The sequence below is a fragment of the Mauremys mutica genome, chromosome 2 (assembly GCF_020497125.1).
Source record: "Mauremys mutica isolate MM-2020 ecotype Southern chromosome 2, ASM2049712v1, whole genome shotgun sequence".
In the NCBI taxonomy this organism is placed as follows: Eukaryota; Metazoa; Chordata; order Testudines; family Geoemydidae; genus Mauremys; species Mauremys mutica.
In genome coordinates, this window is record NC_059073.1 from 111762284 (window position 1) to 111781011 (window position 18728).

The window sequence follows — 18728 nt, forward strand, 5'->3', positions numbered from 1 at the left end:
TAACCCTTACCTCTAGGAATGTGAGTGAGCAGAGCTCACTGTCATTCTGCACGGAGAGATGGTGATTTTCTTCTAATCTATTTCCTAACCCTTCTCCCTACTTCTTTTCTCCTTCACTTCATGCCATGCAACTTCCATCCAGAAGTCGTGCTCCCTTATGGGTCTCCTTTCACTAGCCAATAGCAAGCAATGAAGTCTTCCCCTTAACACATCCTTCTCCAAGAAATTGAACATATTCCCTGTATAATGGCTCAGTCCTATTCAGGGCCAGCTCCAGGCCCCAGCACGCCAAGCGCGTGCTTGGGGCAGCATGCCGCAGGAGGGCAGCCGGCAGGGCTCTGGTGGACCTCCCACAGGCATGCCTGCGGAGGGTCCGCTGGTCCTGCAGCTTCGTTGTAGCCGCGGGACCAGCGGACCTTCCGCAGGCACACCTGAGGGAGGTCCACCGAAGCCGTGGAACCAGCAGACCCTCCGCAGGCACGCCTGCGGGAGGTCCACCGGAGCCGCGGGACCGGCGACCGGCAGAGCGCCCCCCGTGACATGCCACCGTGCTTGGGGCGGTGAAATGTCTAGAGCTGCCCCTGGTCCTATTCCCATTCAAACCAAATGAAAAAGTTATTGACTTCAGTGGTGAAGGGTATAACCCTATGTCCCTGCTCTCAAACTACATCCCACTCCTGTTTGTTCTTGTACTTTGTCTCTTTCATGGACACTGAGACGCTTTTCCATGGCCATCTAAAAGGATGCTGGTACCCTCAACCCAGCCTGAGCAGAGAACTGTAGGCCAGTATTTCCTAAAAGTGTGAGATTCACCCAAGGCATGGAAGATGCATCAGTTGAAATGGCTGTTTAACAACACAGGGCAGGGTTACAAGGGATGCACGATTGGTTTCATTTTCATAAAAGGGAACTCCACTTTCAAAATTTGGGAATTGGAAGCACCTCCATAGGCGCTGAACTTATACAATGAACCCCATACTGTGAGCAGACTGAAAGGGGTGGGAGTGGGGGAACTTCCTGCATTAAACCACAGTTATGAGCTTAACTGTAAACATCCCCAAGAGCTGAACAGTTGTAAAGGACCAGTGTAAACATTTACATTTTCATTTCAAATATAAAGATAAATTCAGGAGCAGAAAACTTTTAAAGAGTTGATTGGAAGATTTGTATGTAGACAGAGTATTGTTTTCTTCTCCTGGCTCCCTGGGTAGCAAAACAGAAAAATTATATGTAATTAAATGGAAACAGTATCAATTAGCAGTGATTCTCTGAGCTGAGGAGAGAGTAAGCCAATAAGGAAAGACTCATCTTTTCCTCTGGCAGCCTCTTCACAATATGCTGAAGAAATCTCAAATCCACTTAACCATATAGTGTGCAAACAAAATTAAAGACATCCATGCAGGTGAAGGGTTATTTTCCAGCCAGCATAATCTTTGATCAGAACATATATTCTGTAAAGATCTAACACTTGATTCTCAATAATGTATGATCAATTCGTTAACTGTTGTATCCCTGGTTCTTTCCAGATTGAACCCAATACTCTATATATCACCCTTTGATGTGTTAAGTCTATATTGCATTTGAGCAGAGGCTTATATCTTACTTATTTGTAAAGTGCCCTATAAATATAAATTCCAGAGCAAGACAACGTTTTAAAAAACAGTTCAGGTTAGTAAGTAACTATTAGATCTATAGAACTCAAGCTCTTAAAAGCAAGGAAATAAATAGCTAAGGAGAGTCTAAAAATTTAACACTGCCTATATGGGAATTTTCTTATCAAGTACCGGTACAAAGAAATGCATATCTCATAATAATATAAACTCATATCTATTTGGTTTTTATTCAATTATTTTTGTTATTTTTTTGGTAGCTAAATATTTTCTTTTAAGTGATATTATTAAGTTTGAAATTTTACCCATTAATATCTTTATCAGTTCATTGTAAAAAAAAAAATTTGTCAAGTACTTCTTATTCTGTTTCTTGGCAATAATGTACAGAACATGTAATTTAGCAGAAAAAAATATATAACCTCCTTATTTTTGTTTAAATGTCATATGTAAATAAACCTGTATTTGAGGCTGATCACTATGAGTAATCCATGTGTAGAAATACGTTTACATTTCTTTTTTCAGAGAGCCTGCTCCCTACATGCTTAAAGCACATACTTAAAAGCTGTGTGGGATGGGCCTGAAATCTTGACTCAAAGTTCTATGTTCTAACGACTAGACAGAACATACGCTGCCTACCACACCAATGCTTAACTTAATGAACATATATTGTTTCCTTCATAATGCTAATAGGAGTCATGCAGAAAAATATACTCTGCTGTGTACTGTACTTATTCCTTTTATCACTAGCAAGAATGTAGTAAGAACCATGTCATTGCAGAATTATGTGGACCTTCCCTGTAAGTCTGAGTCATCAGGTTCTAAAAATGGACAATTACCTGGTCACTTGAACTACTTAGTAATTCTAAGTATATTTTTCACACAATGTGCAAGAATACGTACTATTGTACCCAGGAATTAATATTGGCTTTGCTACATACAGTAAATATAGAGACACTATATAATATGTTCTCTGTGAAAAGAAAGAACACCAAGATTTTGGGAGTTTTTTTCAAATGACTGAACAGCGGTGATTTCTTGCTAATGAATGGGTAAAGAAATTGTTTCTTCTGGACTAACAGCTGGGGTCTGATCCTCTACTGCCTTGCACCTTCTGCAGTGGTTTACACCTGTGCAAAGTGAAAGTACTACAGTCTGGATTCCCAGCAGTGTAGTTTCGACTTGGTACAGCTGCAGAGAGTGGGGAGGAAAGGTAGCTCTAAGATCTCTCAGTCCAGAGTCAGCCATGGGCCAAGATGGCTCTTGGCATAATTTAGAGCAGTCTAAGCGCTGCTGTAAAGTGTGATAGCTGTAGTGGTCTCACACGAACCAGCTCTAGTCCATTATTGTTATGCACTCTGTCCATCCCCGCCCCTGACATGCCTCCATCCAATCCCATCCCCTTTACACAGAAGCTATGCCAGCTTTACTCCACTCCAGGATTCCCCCTATCTGGGAGGCCTAAAATTATTTGCTGAATAAATTTTAATTCAGTTTTAATATCAAATAATTAGCAAATGTCATGATCTGCTTGTGGGCAGTTTACAAACAGAAACACAAGCAAAATTCAAATAAACTGTTCATTGAAAATTGTCCTATCAGATCTAAAAATGATACTAACATTGCTGGTACATTTTGTATAGTCAAATCGTCATACACAGGCATTGACCTTCATCAGACTAGTACAGCCACACTTTTCTCTGCTAAATGATTATACCATTTAGTTGATGGGCAACACACAAATGCAGATTCCAGGGATATTACAGAATGAGGTCAGATCTAGTGACGTAGCAGTCGGATAATTTTGGCCCTCAATGCTATGCCTTTCTTATAAAGACTTCTGGACCATATTTACTCATAATTTGTGTCTAGTTCTAAAATGGGGACAACAAAAAAATCACAAAGGGGTTTGAAATGTAACACCACACATCACAATTTAATGATACCTCTAGGGCTACCAGAAGCAAAGCCTCCTTTCCCTGGTGTGTGTGCGCGCGTGCACACACACACACACACACACACACTCAGAACAGAAAGAATCTTGCTAAGCACCCCAGGGCTTCACTCAAGGAAGAAGCTATGATTTGACAAAAACTACAGCTGTTGTTTTGTAAGAATGAGATGGACTTTTGTTTTAAAAAATTAGATAGGTATATTCTCAATTAATATTTGTGAAGGCTGAAAAGGAGGGTCAGATATGGTAACTTAAATCTTTTTTATTTTTTTAAATCCACAAGTTAAGCACAGCTGGGCATCTGAAATATGCCATTTAAAAAAAAATCACCCATTCTTGACCTGGCAGAGTGAGAAGGAGGAGTGAGAAGCAGTTAAGCCAGTGCACAAGCTCCATCCAAGGCCCTCCTGAGCAGAGACTGCCAACTGTCCCATTACGTGAAGTGGTTTTGTGAGGTCATTTAATGGCCCCTCTGTTCCTGACATCATACCAACAAATTAACTTTGAGGCCTTAAATTGGATTTGATTTCTAATCCTAGAGCTGACCACCTGGTGATGATGTTTTAATCTATTTGCTTTCATCAAAGAAGAGCAACTAAAAGCTATGAGCACTAAATCTAAGGCCCCCTTTCTCTCTCTAAAGCTTAGTGACTCCTTGTGCCTGATTCACCACTTTCACTTGGTGTAATGTCAGGAATAACTCTCCTGCTCTCAATGGCGTTAAACTGGTTAGGTGAGACTAGGACAATGTGGCCCCTTGACTCTCTCCAAAGCCCATGTCAAGATTGCTCTCTTCTCCCTGTCCTATGGCGCCTAATCTTCTTTCTAGTGCAATAAACAAATCATTCTACCTCAGTCTCCCAGTTTTACCATGATCAGTACTTTCCCACAAATATAACCTTTGTACTCTTCTTCACAGGATCCTACCATAGCCATCCATAGAAGCTACTTGTATGATATAGTATAACCGACACAAATTGCCAGAGTTCATATATAGTATAGACTAATCCACTGGGAAGCACTTTGTGATGCCTCTGTATGAAAGACGGTACATTGTTTTGCATTGTATACAAAACATAGTTTGGGATGGTTATGCTGACACTAAGTGCTATTATATGACATGATTATGTTATGGGGTATCAGAGAAAAAGGTGTAGGTCAGCTTGATGGCCTACAGCACAGCGAGCATGGCACACTCTAAATGCCTCTCAGTAAGGCACCATAGAACTGCCCCAGATGAAGAGAAACTTGCCCAACAGCATTAAAGCAAAATGACTACAGCTTCTAACGGTGATGTTAAAGAAACAAGGGAACAGGTGTTTAAGACAAGTATAAAAACAGCTATCAGCAAACCAAAGCTTCCTTAAGAAAACATGAAACTTCAAGAACTTTCTCAAGCCCCTGTAGCCTCATTTATTTACAGGTAATGTTAGAACTGGGCAGAGCTGAGGGTCTATAGCTCCTTCTCCTAATTTACTGTTAGCCAGATAGAAAAGTCACGTTTAGAGTTGCTCACTCTTTGGCCGTTGCCCCCAGAGTGTTCTGCTGTCATTGTTTACTAGCCTGTACACAGATACAGGCTGTAAACGACTAACTATAAGCTTCTGTGGGTACATCTACTCAGCCAAAAAAAAACAACCCACCATGGCAGTGAGTCTTGGAGCCCAGGTTAACCGATTCCAGCTCATGCTGTGGGGCTAAAAATAGTAGCAGAGTTGTTTGTGCTGGGGTGGAGCCTGGGCTCTGAAACCCAACAAGGGGAGCAGGTCTTGGAGCCCAGGCTTCCAAACCCAGGCATCTACACTGCTATTTTTTAACCCTCCCAGGGCAAGCCCCATGAGCCTGAATCAGTTGAACTGGCTCTGAGACTCACTTCCCACAGAGGTTTTTTGCTGTTCAGTCATACCCTGTAAGTCTATTATAAAACCTTTTCAGTTTTCATCTTGACAGACCTTTATGACACTGGATTAATCCATCTATGGAGGAATAGGTGAGCATTCCAGCCAGCTGAGATAGTGAGGGAGTGGCACAGTTACCACTCCTCCACACCTGCTCTCTTTGTTCTCTACCTATCTTTTTTGCTCCCTTTCATCCTGTTGTTGGGAGATATGAAACTTTTTGCACTGTACATGCTGCTTTAAATTTGTTCACTTATATTTCATCTGAAAAGTGAATTGCCCTTCATTATCTTTAGTGTTCTGTTTGCACATTCTGTACTGGGAAGCTTTTTTAAAAAAAATTTGTTTTAAGCGACAAAGTTTGGACTTGGAAATTATTAATTAGTAGTAGTAGTATTGGCGTGCCTAAGAGCTCTAGTCATGGACAGGATCATAAAAGGGTCGTGAAGTATAGCTGAGGCTGTGAGCTCTACAAGGCATTATGCAGTGTAAGCCTCAACAAATAAATAACATCATGATAATGAATTATTATTAATTATTATTATTATTATTGCAATAGCGACTAGAGTTCTCAATCAGCAATAGGGGCCCCACTGTGCAAAGTGCCATACAGACATCTAGGTATTGTTAGATATTTGTAAAATGTTGATAGTGCTGGCTTCTGCTCATTCAATCCTTCTCCTGTTAGACTTTGAAAAGTTGTAAAGTAAAATCGCTTTTTCAGAGACTGACCAACATAGAAATCCAAGCTGGCTAAAATTTGCAATGGAAACTTTCAGTTAACAGCAAGGTTTTAAATAAAATTTGAACACCATTCTGAGTCAAAATTAATTGATTAAAGCAATTTGAAATGTGAATGATTTTTTTGTCAGTTACTAGACAGAATCTGCAATAAAAATATATGATTATTGTAAAATTAACATTAATCCCCCCTATTTGCAAAGAAAACAGATGAGATCATATCTTCCCACAGCCCTTTCTTATATCGAGGCTATGCCTAAAACACCAGAAAACAACATAACAGGGAACTATACAGATTAAAAAATAAGAGATAAAAAAGATTTATGAAGGTGGAGTGTTATTTTCCAACTTGGGCAGTTTTTGATCAGTAAACATGCTCCCTCAAAGAGCTAACACTCAACTGACCAATAAAATGTGATTGATTGATTTATAATACAAAGTGCGTTGAGTAGCCTTTGGGAAAGGAGGGAGCTATCTTGAGACAAGCAAGGCAATTGTTTGCCTGCTCTCCATGTTCACAAAGTGCCCTGCGGTAACCCTCATGCTCTCAAATACTCATATTGGTTATTTCAAAGTTGGGTGCAGAGCTGTGCTTTCCCATGTCTGCCACTAATGACTTGCAGCTGTTGCTAATCTGTGCCTCTGATTTCCTTTGATTACTATGTGTATTGATGCCTGTGGTAAATAGGCATCTGCCAGGTGCCAGCACAATCAGGGGGAAAATATAAAAAGTTCCCTGTTTCAAATTCAATGTGACATTGTGCAAGTTGAGAGGCAGCCATTTAACTATTTAAGGGGAACAGTTTCCTGGGATCATCACTGGCCTCCTGGCTGTGGAAATTCCTTGGTTTTATAACTACAGTTCCCCTCCTCAGACCCCCCATTGCTTGCATGGAAATAGCTATACGCAAATTTTGGCTGCTTGGGGGAAGGTTCTTACAGTAAATCTTCCCATGACAGACACAGTTTTAGTGAGAGGATAGTTTAGTCCCGTTTTCCATGGAACTAGACTCGTCAATGTGCCATTCCCCAAGACATAATCAGATGGCACAGCCTCCCTTACCGTAGTAAAGTTCTGGTTTCCAAGAGTAGAGGCCTGATTCTGCACTATCTGGCACCTTGCACAGCCATTTATTGCTATGCAAAGTGGGTGTGAAATATCACCAAATAAGAGTAGCAACATTGTACACCAATGAAAGTCAGTGGAAAAGTTCAGCCACTAAATCCAAGATAAGAAGAATGCAGCAGCAGCATCTCAGGATCTGGTAGAACATTATATGGTTTTCAGGAAGCCAAGGCTAGTTTTAGGTTTTCCAAAATGAAGCACAGAAGGTCTCACAACAAGAATGGAAATATCACTAGAAGGTTTCCCCAGGTAGGGTGACCAGATGTCCCAATTTTATAGGGACAGTCCCAATTTTGGGGTCTTGTTCTTATATAGGCTCCTATTACCCCACCCCCACCCCGTCCCAATTTTTCACACTTGCTGTCTGGTCACCCTATCCACAGGAGACTGTTTGCAAACCATTTGCAAGGCCCAGCACATTTGCACTGCCTATGACACACGTTCCCTTAGACTAGAGCACCGTAGAGCTCTGTCAACCATTTTCTCATGGCATTTCTCATCCTATCTATACAGTATCAGTCAGTTAAAGGTGCCACCAAATACTGAGCAGCTGCTCATTGCTTCCATCCATCATTCTTCTTTCTAGTAGTACGTAATTATTTCCAGCTGTTAATTATCCAAGATTATAACACCTGACCCACATTGTTTGCCTTTCATTTTCACCTTGTGTGTTCAAAAACAAATCTTCAGAGACAATCAAATAGAAGCCAATTACTTACTATTGCCAAAGAACAGGGGCAGAGGTAGCCTCCTGATTCAATGGGTGCATTATACCCAACTGCTGAGGGGGCACTGATCACCCACAGCAGCACCCTTCACCCCAGTACCACAATCCTAAACCCACCCTGATGCTCAGCCCCAAACACCCTTCTGTCATGATAGAGAGGCAGCTGGGCTGAATTTGAGTGAGTGGCACTGTGACCCCTTGTACCAGCATGCAACTCTGAAGCAGGACCCAGGGCCCAGCCCCGAGGCACAGGAGCTGCTGCTGCAAGGAAAGTGTGGGGCAGGCTCATTCTCCAGCCCCTCCCCACCACCCCCCCGAGGGCTTCCCCCTCCGCACTGGGCCAGGAGAGGTGTATCTGTGAACGTTTTTGCACCCTTGGTTTCATGATTTCTGTTGGGGCAATCGAGCCCATGAACCCACACTAAAGCTGCCCCTGCCAAAGACAGACACCTCTGTTTGCCTACTGAAAGGCTACTCTTGTGGTCAGTGTCTCCAGTTTGTAACAGTCATCATCCATGTAACTGTCAGCTGACATTCCAGTGGCAGCAATAAAATAAGGGCATAGACATTAGCTATTAGAAATGTATAATATATCCATTCATATGTTTACAAGACTGACACACTCTAGCCTCACTGTTTGCCTAGCTTCCCACCCCTAACCTGGTTCCAGCCCCTGCTGTGAACGGTACCAGGACAGTGTGGGTACAGCATGCATCTGCAGCAAGAGAAAGCCCACAGGCCTCTGATACATGTAAATAGATATTGAACCAGAACTACATTTAACCAAAGAATAGAATAATTCCATTTTACATGGTACAGATTTGACCTCATCTGGACTACCCCAGAAAGCAGCGGTTGCTTGGTTTAGAAAATGCCATCTGAATCTCGGGAAAAGTTGCGGTGAAGAGCTACAAGACGTGGGAAGTACAATGAGCTATGTCCTATGGGAAAGAGTGACATATGTTTGACAATGTTCAAGATCTCCCTCTGGCCCCTGGCAAAAAGGACACTGTAACGTTATAAAATCACATATTCAAATATAGATGTGTGTGTACAGTCTAGCGATGTACTCACCTAAGGTTAATGAAACTATATGAAAAAGATAAAGACCTAATATACTTTTTGAAATGTATGCAGTTGCTTTATTTTTTCCACTGTACTCATCATGGATAGCAAAAATAGACTAGTTAGGGTTTGTCTACATGAACATTTAGTTCATGGCAAGCTGAGGTGCGAATCTGATCCGCACTAGCCTGTGGTGCTCTAACTGTGTGGATCCTGCTGACTTGAATTAACAGTTCATGAAAGCACTTTGATAGAGTCCAAATGAGACAAGACCGAAGTGTCCAAGCAAACTATTGATGTGTATCAGCAGGGGTCACATGGACTGTGAGAGCAGAAGCAGACTATTGAGGGGTAGATTCACGCCACAGATTGCCAGAAACTAAATGCTCATATAGACAAGCCCCTAGTTTCACTGATTGTTTGCAGGCCCAGAGAAGATAAAAGCCCTATTACTACTATAGCAAACAGCTGCTGAGTCTTCTTCAGCTCAGGCGATAGGGACCTTCGTTTTTGGAACAACAGGTCCTAAGATGGGCAAGACTATTTTGAGATGTCTTCCTGAGGAAAAATGTCAGTTCATCTAAACCAAAACTGTACTGGGGGAAAGAGAGGGGAGGACTGTTTCGATGAATTCCTTGACTTAAATTTTTGAAAAAAGTTTAGAAATTTTTCAGGACATCCCATTTCAACATTTTCAAAATGAGATATTTTGGTTTAACAGTTCAAAGCACATTTCTTTTTGAAACTTAAGCTAATTATAGTAAAAAAAATTAAAATAATTGAAATAAAAATAAAATGTTTTGAAATGATCAAAACAAAATGTTTTGCTTGACCAGAACCTTTTGAATTTTTTTCCAGTTTTTCACTTCACAAAAAAATTGTGATGTTTTGACATTTTGTCACAATTCAAGCGAGGAAATTTTTGAAATCTCAAATATTTTCACAGGACAGGAAAACTCTGTCCATTCCAGCTCCAGTCCTGAGTTGTATCCTTGATACCAGAGACATGTGGTTTAGCTGGTGATCATGTCTGTGCATACACAGCTCTAGATTTGTTGTTGTCGCAGTTGAAAAACAGGAAATGTAATCTTGATGACTGCAGTTAGTTATCAGGTGCTGGCTGCCACCAATTAGCAATGGGCATTTCTGTGGGTTTGGTTCAAACCCCTCTCTACCACACACACACAGCAGAATTCAGCGGGACAGAGCATGACACCAGCAATCAGCCAGCGATCCATTAGGTAGATAAATAAACAATAGTAAAATCAATCATATCTATTTCTTTTCAGTTAACATTGAAACTCCAGCCAGTTGTTTTCAGCAAAGTCTCCCCTCCCCCGCACTTTCAAATTATAAGAAAGAAAGTTTGAATACAGTGGCAGAATATAGTTTACAACACTTCCCAGTTAGCATGTTGCAGTTTACACCAAGACATCAATATGTTACGAAATACTCTTGCTCAATTGTGGCTAGGGACTAATGAGGGCAGGAAGGTTTTGAATTTCACCATTGAGACCCGGCTCCCAAAGGTTTTTATGAAGAAGTCAGTCAGTTATTTAATACAAAAACAAGAACTGCTGTCTGGGCTTCTCTTTTGTTCAGGGCATGCTTTGTGTTCACACATTGGGAACACCTTAGGTGGCAGCTGTGTTTCTCTTTAATGGGATAAGGGAGATGGGACGCTTGTGCTGTCATCCCTGTTGGCATATCTTGTTTCTTTAAACTTACTTCGTGCAACTAGGCAAAGTTGGTCGAGTTGAGCTGTGTCTTTAAGAAAAAAGAAAAATCTTTGAACCTTGGCCTCAGAATGACACTGGAAATTAGCCATGCCTCAGAATGTAACTGAACTATTCAACTCTTTTTTAGGCACAGAGATCTCCCAGGAGAAAATATTTAGAGGACTGGGAGCAGGGGTTGTATTCTTATGATGTACAGTTTTAGAGGTATGATTTATGCAGCACTGGAACCTGGAAACACAATCAATCAGATTCAAATACTACGCACAACCAGCTTCATACCAATGCAGTGGGGTATGAGGGTGTAAGGAGATAACTGGATTGCCAGAGCCTGCATGGAGTGGGAGGGCAGCCTTTGCTGGGCAGCTATGTCCCTTTCCACACAGGTGGGAAGGGAGTAGGTGGGAAGTAATCGTGCATGGATGGGGAGTCAATGAAGCCAAAGCTCCACCCCCACAGTGCTCCAGCTCTCCCAGCAGAGCTAACACAGAGGGGAAGTCATCTGCACCAGTGGAGGGTTTGGCAGAGATTGGTCCTCCCACTGCAAGGGGGAAAAAAAGACCAGATCACAACTCAGATTCACAGTCTGGTTCCCGCTTTGCTCCTGGAGCAGGCCATCTACGTGCTGTCCCTTATTCAAACTGGATTGTACAGCTATTGGCCAGTCCTTGAGCATTGTTTCATGTATCAGACATGCTGGGCAATACACACCACCAGTGCTGTCCAGCATAACTATATGTTAACAACAACATACCAGATACGGTAACAATTCCTTTGCAGGCTGCCACATGCTATTACCTGATAGAAGCCGCAAGTGGGGAATAGCAGCAGACTAACAAAAGCCAGGAGGTGCCCTGTTAAAGTAACCACTGTATCACACTAATCTCTCCCCATCGTGCCTACAGACTGTTATAGTAAAGATAAAAGAGACATAGAACTCCTATTCACTGTTACTGTATCAAAGTAGATCTGCTGTACATGGGTTTTGTTCCATTCTATTGTATTCTCTCTCTGTGTGTTAAAATCTATGCTAGGAAAATAAATTGCTCTTCAGCTGAGTGTGTAAAAGTTTTCTCTCTTACTAGCATCTTTATTTAACTTTATCTGATAATGAGACTCAAGTAACTTCCTTGAGTTTCTGCTGTTCCTGATAATGATGCAGTGAAAAGAAATATCTTACTTTCTCTCCCTACTGACTCATAATACCAGGCTTCTAGGGAATATAGCCAGGGCTACTAAAATAATTTCCAGCCTCAGGGAATCCTATCCCAATCCATGTCCTCTGTCTCTCTCTTCCTGTGCTTTGTCTGAGTATTGTCCACCCCACATATTCAAAAATCTCCTTTCTGCAACCACTAGAACTAGTGTATTTTTTTTTCATACGAGTGCTGAGATTTTCATGTAGTCACTTGACTCCAGCAGCTGAGGCTTCAAGAAAACCCTCAAAGATCATAAGATTCATGATAAAATCCAAGTCAGCAGCCCTTCCCTTTCTCACCACCAAAAATCATAACATGAAGCTTTCTGAGTAGTATAGCATAGCACTTCATAATTTATCCTGACTTGTGCTGGTGATTCTGCCTCTCTGTGCTGCTTCAACACCTCTTGGTCAACATTCATGGCTCCCAGTTTTCTTTCCACTCTGAATGTACTATAGACAAAACAGGAGTATAGATCAAAGCCCCCTCCTCAGGAATAGACCTGACAAAGCAGTACAGTGAGAGCTTCTAACCCTGAGCTGAGCCTCTCAATGGACCCCTCAGAGGGAAATCAGGACCACCCAAACACCATTGACTAAGGAACCATCCCAGCATGCTCTCCCTCTGGTAGCCCTGGTTCTAGCCACTCTCTTAGTTTGCTTGGTAAAGGGCTACACTGTTGGGGCATGATCCAAAACTCATAGAAGCCAATGGAGCCTATTGTGATGTCCTGCCCATTTCAGGGTTCATGCACTCTCCCATCCTTCCCCAGTGAAAAGCCTCAGGTTCATGTTGATTTCAGTTTTGCATCCAGGACAATAAACCTTTGCACAGCCGCTAACTGTGCTTAAATGAGCTCCTCTCTGTATTTCCTTCTCTGCTGGATCTAGATATAGCACTATTACTTTCAATGGGCTTTGTATCCAACCATTAGAATTTCTAGTCATCCTTCTGACTTCTCCTACTTCTCAAGAGAAGCTGACTGTGATAACCATATGTATGCATGTGCCTGTATCCAATTGTTTTATGAGTTTACACCTGACTGACATTTTGTGATTTCATAAACCCCACATTCTCTGTTATAAGTTTTTGGATGACTTATCTTAACTAGTAATGAGCAAACCCCAAAAGGTTCTGATGCAAGGTTATCCCAAAATCTTGATTCTTCTCTCTTGCTGTGTATGGCACATGAATGGGAAGTGGCACACCTCTTTTCATCCAATCACATAAAAGAAAACATCCCTTCTGCACCCAGCATGGCATTATCTTACATAGACTATGAAGAGGCATCCACATTTTTAACTATATAGAGAAGTAGCATGACAGAGATCCAGTCTCATTGCCAATGATGGTGAGAAAAAATAATAATCTTTATGGTCAAGATTTTGAAAAATGACTAATGATTTTAGATGGCCAACTTGAGACACCTTAAATGAGATGGGTCTGATTTTCAGAAAGTGCTGAGTACCAGCTTTCTGAAAATGAGGACCCTATAAGTTTCTCAAGTTAGGCATTCCTACACCACTAGTGCCTTTTCAAAAGCCTGACATATTTTTGCTACGGCCTCCTGATGGCTATGATTTCATGCTTCTCTTCTAACCTGAGGTGCCCTCTCTTGGGTGAGGTGATGCAAGGAAGGCCAAAGGTTTTGATTTCAGCTCCTAATGCCATATGTGTAATTTTCGTTCATGATCATGGGACCTGTGCTCATACTTCATGCAGCCCCAGGTCATCACATCATGAATGATCAGTTACCCAATCTATGACAAGTATGTGTTTGTGCTGAGTTGAGGCCACTAAAAACACAAACAAACTCACTATTCAAATATTAGTCAAATAAGCCTTTCATAACAGGTTAAACAAATTAGTTCCTGACATATTGAACATCCTGAGCTTTCCCTCTCTGGCCCTTCATCCATAAGTGATAATCCACAGAGTAAAAGGAACACACTTCACTCTAATTAGGGAGGAGCTAATTATCCCCCATCAATTAGATCCTACAACACTTATCTGTAAACAGTTGCTGGTAGGTACATAACAGATTAGTGAGTGAAGGCCTAATTAATAAGGAATAATGAGCTCCTTCCTACACAAAGTGGAGGAAACGTGTTCTCCCTTTGCCGTGGCCACTGAGATAGAGTTATAGTGTTGACCAAGATGCATGGCAGGAGTCATCTAGTTTATGACTTCCTTCTAATTTTTATATCAAATATGTAGTCTTTATTTTACTGGCTTAACTGTAGAGCAATATGTTATTGTGCTGCTGACTTTGGTTTGCTTTCCCTGTGACTCAGAGCCAGAAGGAAAGTGGACATCTCCCCTGATGAGTGTGAGATTTCCCCTTCTGTTTTGCAAAGGCTGTACACTTATTGTTTGTATCACACTAGTGTCCAGAGACCCCCCAACCAAGATCAGGGCCCCACTGTCCTAGACACTGTACAAATATATGGTAATATGCCATCTCTGCCTTGAATGTCTGGGCCAGTAAGAGACAAAGCTCTTTCTATGGTAGAAAGAGCAAATGGGAAACTGAGGCACAAAGAGACTAAGGGTGGGATTCACCAAGGTATTTAGAAGCACAAGTCCTCTTGAAATGAACAGGAGTTAACCACCTAAATACCTTGGTGTATCCCACCCCTGCAGACATGCCCTAGGCCACACAGGAAATCTGTGGCAGAACTGGGAAATGTCTTTTACTAACCCATGGAAACTTGAGATTTTTTTTTAAGACCCATTTTCCCATCGGAAGGAACCTATGACCTTTCAACATTTTTCATGAAAAAACAGAAACAAAGTCCCCATTGTAGCCAACAGCCCAGTGGTTAAGGCACTCACGTGGGATGCAGGAGTCCTGGTTTTAAATCCCTGCTCTGATCTGGAGCAGGGACCTGAAGCCATCAGTAACCTAACCACCAGGTTATTGGCTATTCTGTGGTGGGCTTCTCTCAGTCTCTCCTGTTGAAGCTGTTCCACTGTGTATAAAGAATTAAATATTCACCGGAGAAAGGATTTGACCCTGGCTCACCCCCATCACAGGTGAGTGTTCCACCCCCAGGCTAGAGAGGCAATCTCTCTCTCAGTCTGGCCCAGTGTACACTATTATTTATCCAAGATTCCTGACAGGCTCTAATTGAACCAAGATCCCCTGAATCTCAACCCAGTGTCTTAACCACATGAACCACCCTAATCTCTGTTTTCAGAACATTGAAACATCCTAAACTATCTTTCAGAGCTGGGGCAACATCACCACATGGGAAAGTCATATGAATAAGTCAAATAGGAAACTGTTCATGTACAGAACTTGGGATTAGGAAGGATGTAGTAAAAAAGACAAGACTATTTTTTACCCCCTTATCTCTCAGAAATCATTGAATCCATTCATTTTTCTCAAGGGGAACCCAGCCTATTGCCCATTGTGGGTTGTTTTTTGTTTGTTTGTTTGTTTTGCAACTTAGCAGCAAATTTTCAAAGCTGCACCTGTGGATTTGCTCATTAACAGCAATAGGAATTGTTCACACAGCCGGTATCAATCCTGTGCACACCAGCTGGCAATTTTACCCCTTGATGTTGTGCTGTGAGTATGCATAGAATTGCACAGTCTGTACTGAAGGAGGGATGTTCTGAGTGTTATATGGAGAAGAAATGTGTAATGTTCTTCTGTTGATGTACACTGCTAATGTTGGTGTTTGGATATCAAGGTGATAGGGGCCTTGGGAAGAATGGACAGCAAATCTTATAAGATAACTGGCAGAATGGAGAGTGATAGATATACTCTTTTTACCATTATAATTAGGACCCCTACTAAAATCATAGTCCATTATGGTCAATTTCACAGTCATAGGATTTGAAAATTGGTAAATTTCATGTTTTCAGATGTTTAAATCTGAAATTTCATGGTGTTGTAACCATAGGGGTGCCGACCCAAAAGGGGATTGTGGGGAGTCCTGATAGTAAGGGGTCATGGGATTGCCACACTCACTTCTGTGCTGGGCAGCAACTGCAGAGCTTCCTGCAGCTGCCGGAGGTGGAGGTGGGTCTGATTCCCTCACCCCCAGAGCAGCTGTGCAGGGGATGGACAAGTCCCGTCCGTCCCCAGCCCAGCCAGAGCTAGGAGCCCCCTTTGCTGGGGCACTCCTAGAAACAAGGGTGTACAAGAGTTCACCGGGGCTCAACCCTCTCTGAGGCTGTGGGGAGCCACACCGGCTCACTACACCGATGGTTCCGGGGGTTTAGTCTGGCCAGCGGGGTCTCCCTCGGTAGCCCGTGCTATGGCGTAGGCCGAAATGCAGTTAGTCTGGCTCCGGCTCAGGTGGGGCAACAACCACTGAGTCAGGCAGCTCAGGCCCTCCGGCACATCCGGCAGGGCCGAGCAGTAGCAATAGTTTTAAGCCCGGCCCTAGGTCAGGGCAGGGCACCAAAAGCTGAGTCAGGGTGCTCAGGCCCTCAGGCAGGGCTGAGCAGTAATAATAGGCTCCGGCCTCCTCAGGCCAGGGAGAGGGGGAGTCTGCCACCCCGGAGTTGGGTGGCAGGGGGGACACAGGCCCTCCCACTCCACTGCGTCCCAGCCCGGAGCCCTAGCAGCGGCTGAAGATCCGCTGCCTAGTCAGTGGGGATCCTGGCCGCAACACACCGACATAGGCTCTGGTAGTGCTGCAGCCAGACTGGGGTCAGCTGCCCCCGGGCCACTTCCACACTCCTCCTCGGGCCCTACCTGGGTCCTGGCGTTGGCCTCGGGAGGGCCCAGGAGCATGGGCTTGTCAGGGCAGGGGTTGGTCGGCAGGTCCGGCAACTCCTCTGGATAACTGGCACAGGGTAGGTCCAGCAGCTCCTCTGGGTAGCGGGCGTGGGGCAGCCCTGGCAGCTCCTCCGGGTAGCGGGCGCGGGGCAGGTCCAGCCAGTCCGGGCAGCCGCCTCGGGCCACAGGAGCTTCCCAGTCTCGGGCTCCCCTAGGGACATCTGCTCTCTCCGGCAGCTGGGCTCCTACTGAGCTCTGAGGGCCGGCCTTTATAGTTCCGGGTCGCCGCCTGACCCTCTGAGGGGTGGGCTCAGAGCTCCCTAGCTCCGCCCACTCCGGCCTCCGGATGGTCTCTTCCTCCTCTGGGGTGGCGGCGAGCCACTCCGCCTCACTACAAAGGGAAAATCGGATTTCACAGGGAAGGGCTTATTTAATGGTCCGTGACATGTTTTTTATGCCATGAAATTGGTAGGGCCCTAATTGTAATGTGGTCAGAGGTGGGTTCTATAAGATTCTGGCCTGAGCAGCCCACATAGCCAAATTGGCTGTCCTATTTCTATAGTATAGTGGCTATCACCCACATGAATTCAGCAGATATAGAAAGTTATAGTGTAATTTCAAGAGACTTGAAGCATTTCATTTGCACTATCCTTTAAAAGGCAGATGGATATTGATATGAACTCTATCTTCCAAAGTCTGATCCTGGTACTATTCCTCCCAGCCCTGTGAGAACCAGGGAAGACAAGCAGACATAGCTCAATAGGAAGGTGGTGCTCTGGTATTAAACCATATTAAAAGTCTCTCTGTGACACATCTGATCTCCTCCATCCAATGGAAGTGACACATATGCCAGGGTGCAGTTGTGGGATTTCTGCAGCCTGGTATCCTTTGACATTGGTTTTCTTTATTGACATTTCTCTGAAAGCACCTGGAGTAGCTGTCACTCTAGGCACTTATGTGATCGTCATGAAAAACATGGAAGAAATTACACTGGACCAATGTCCCTATGAAATGTGTCCTAGCCCACATCAAATAAAATTCAGCTCTATTCAACCCCATTTAATCTGCCTTCTCATTGCAAAGCAGGAAAAATAGATAAAACTTGCAGCACATCATAAAGTTGAGTATGTTGAACCAAGGAGGAAGCAGGCTCCAGAATCAGAGACCATGGAAATATCCTGCCATTACCAGTCCCTTTTTATTAGCTCAAGCACTTCAAGTGATCACAACTTCAGTATCACATGAGGAAGAAGTGGCTTCCAAGGAAGCCAGAGGCCATTCCATCTTGGCCCATATATAAAAACAGTTTCACATAAAGCTGAAGAGCTACTGAATATATTAGAGAGTGCCTAATCTTTAAATATATATCAGAGCAGCAGTAAAATTAAGGAGGGGTCAGCAATAAGTTTTGAAACACACAAAACCAGACATCTTTATGCCGCAGAGTGGTTATTGGGCAAGGAACACAGGGAAACAAGCTGATAACTTTCTAGAAGAGTTGGGAGGACCAATTTTAGAAGGCCACACTGAGACTGAAAGTAAAGCTTGTTGTGTCTGGCCGTGCTGGGACTAATAATCAGCAAAGCCACTAAGGACAGAAGATTTATGATCTCCCCCTCACAAAATAGCTTGCATTTGTTAATTGTTAGTAACTAGTGTAGCAGAATTATTATTCTACAGATTCATAGACCATTGCAAAATATGGTAGGCTTTGTGAAGAACATAATGACCTATATTTGTCACTTTCAGGGAGCCAGACATATCTTAACTCCATTTGAACCAAGCAGCAATTTGCCCTGCCAAAAGCTGGAGGAAGATGTATGACCAATAGAATTTCTGATATTCTTCAGCTTCTGTTAGAACATATGAAGGCAGCCTGTGGTTACTGGTCAGAGCATATGGTTGGCATGACAGCAGAGCAACTGAACAATGATGGAAGA

The 18728-nt window shown here is 43.1% G+C and overlaps 1 long non-coding RNA gene across 1 annotated transcript in view; it reads right to left on the reverse strand.

Annotated features, from left to right (window-relative positions):
• LOC123364634 overlaps positions 1–17013 on the reverse strand; it is a 64902-nt gene extending 47889 nt beyond the window's left edge. The window contains exon 1 of the long non-coding RNA XR_006577189.1: positions 16765–17013. This is a non-coding gene — a long non-coding RNA (uncharacterized LOC123364634). The remainder of the gene's footprint in view (positions 1–16764) is intronic.
• Positions 17014–18728: the final 1715 nt, after the last annotated feature.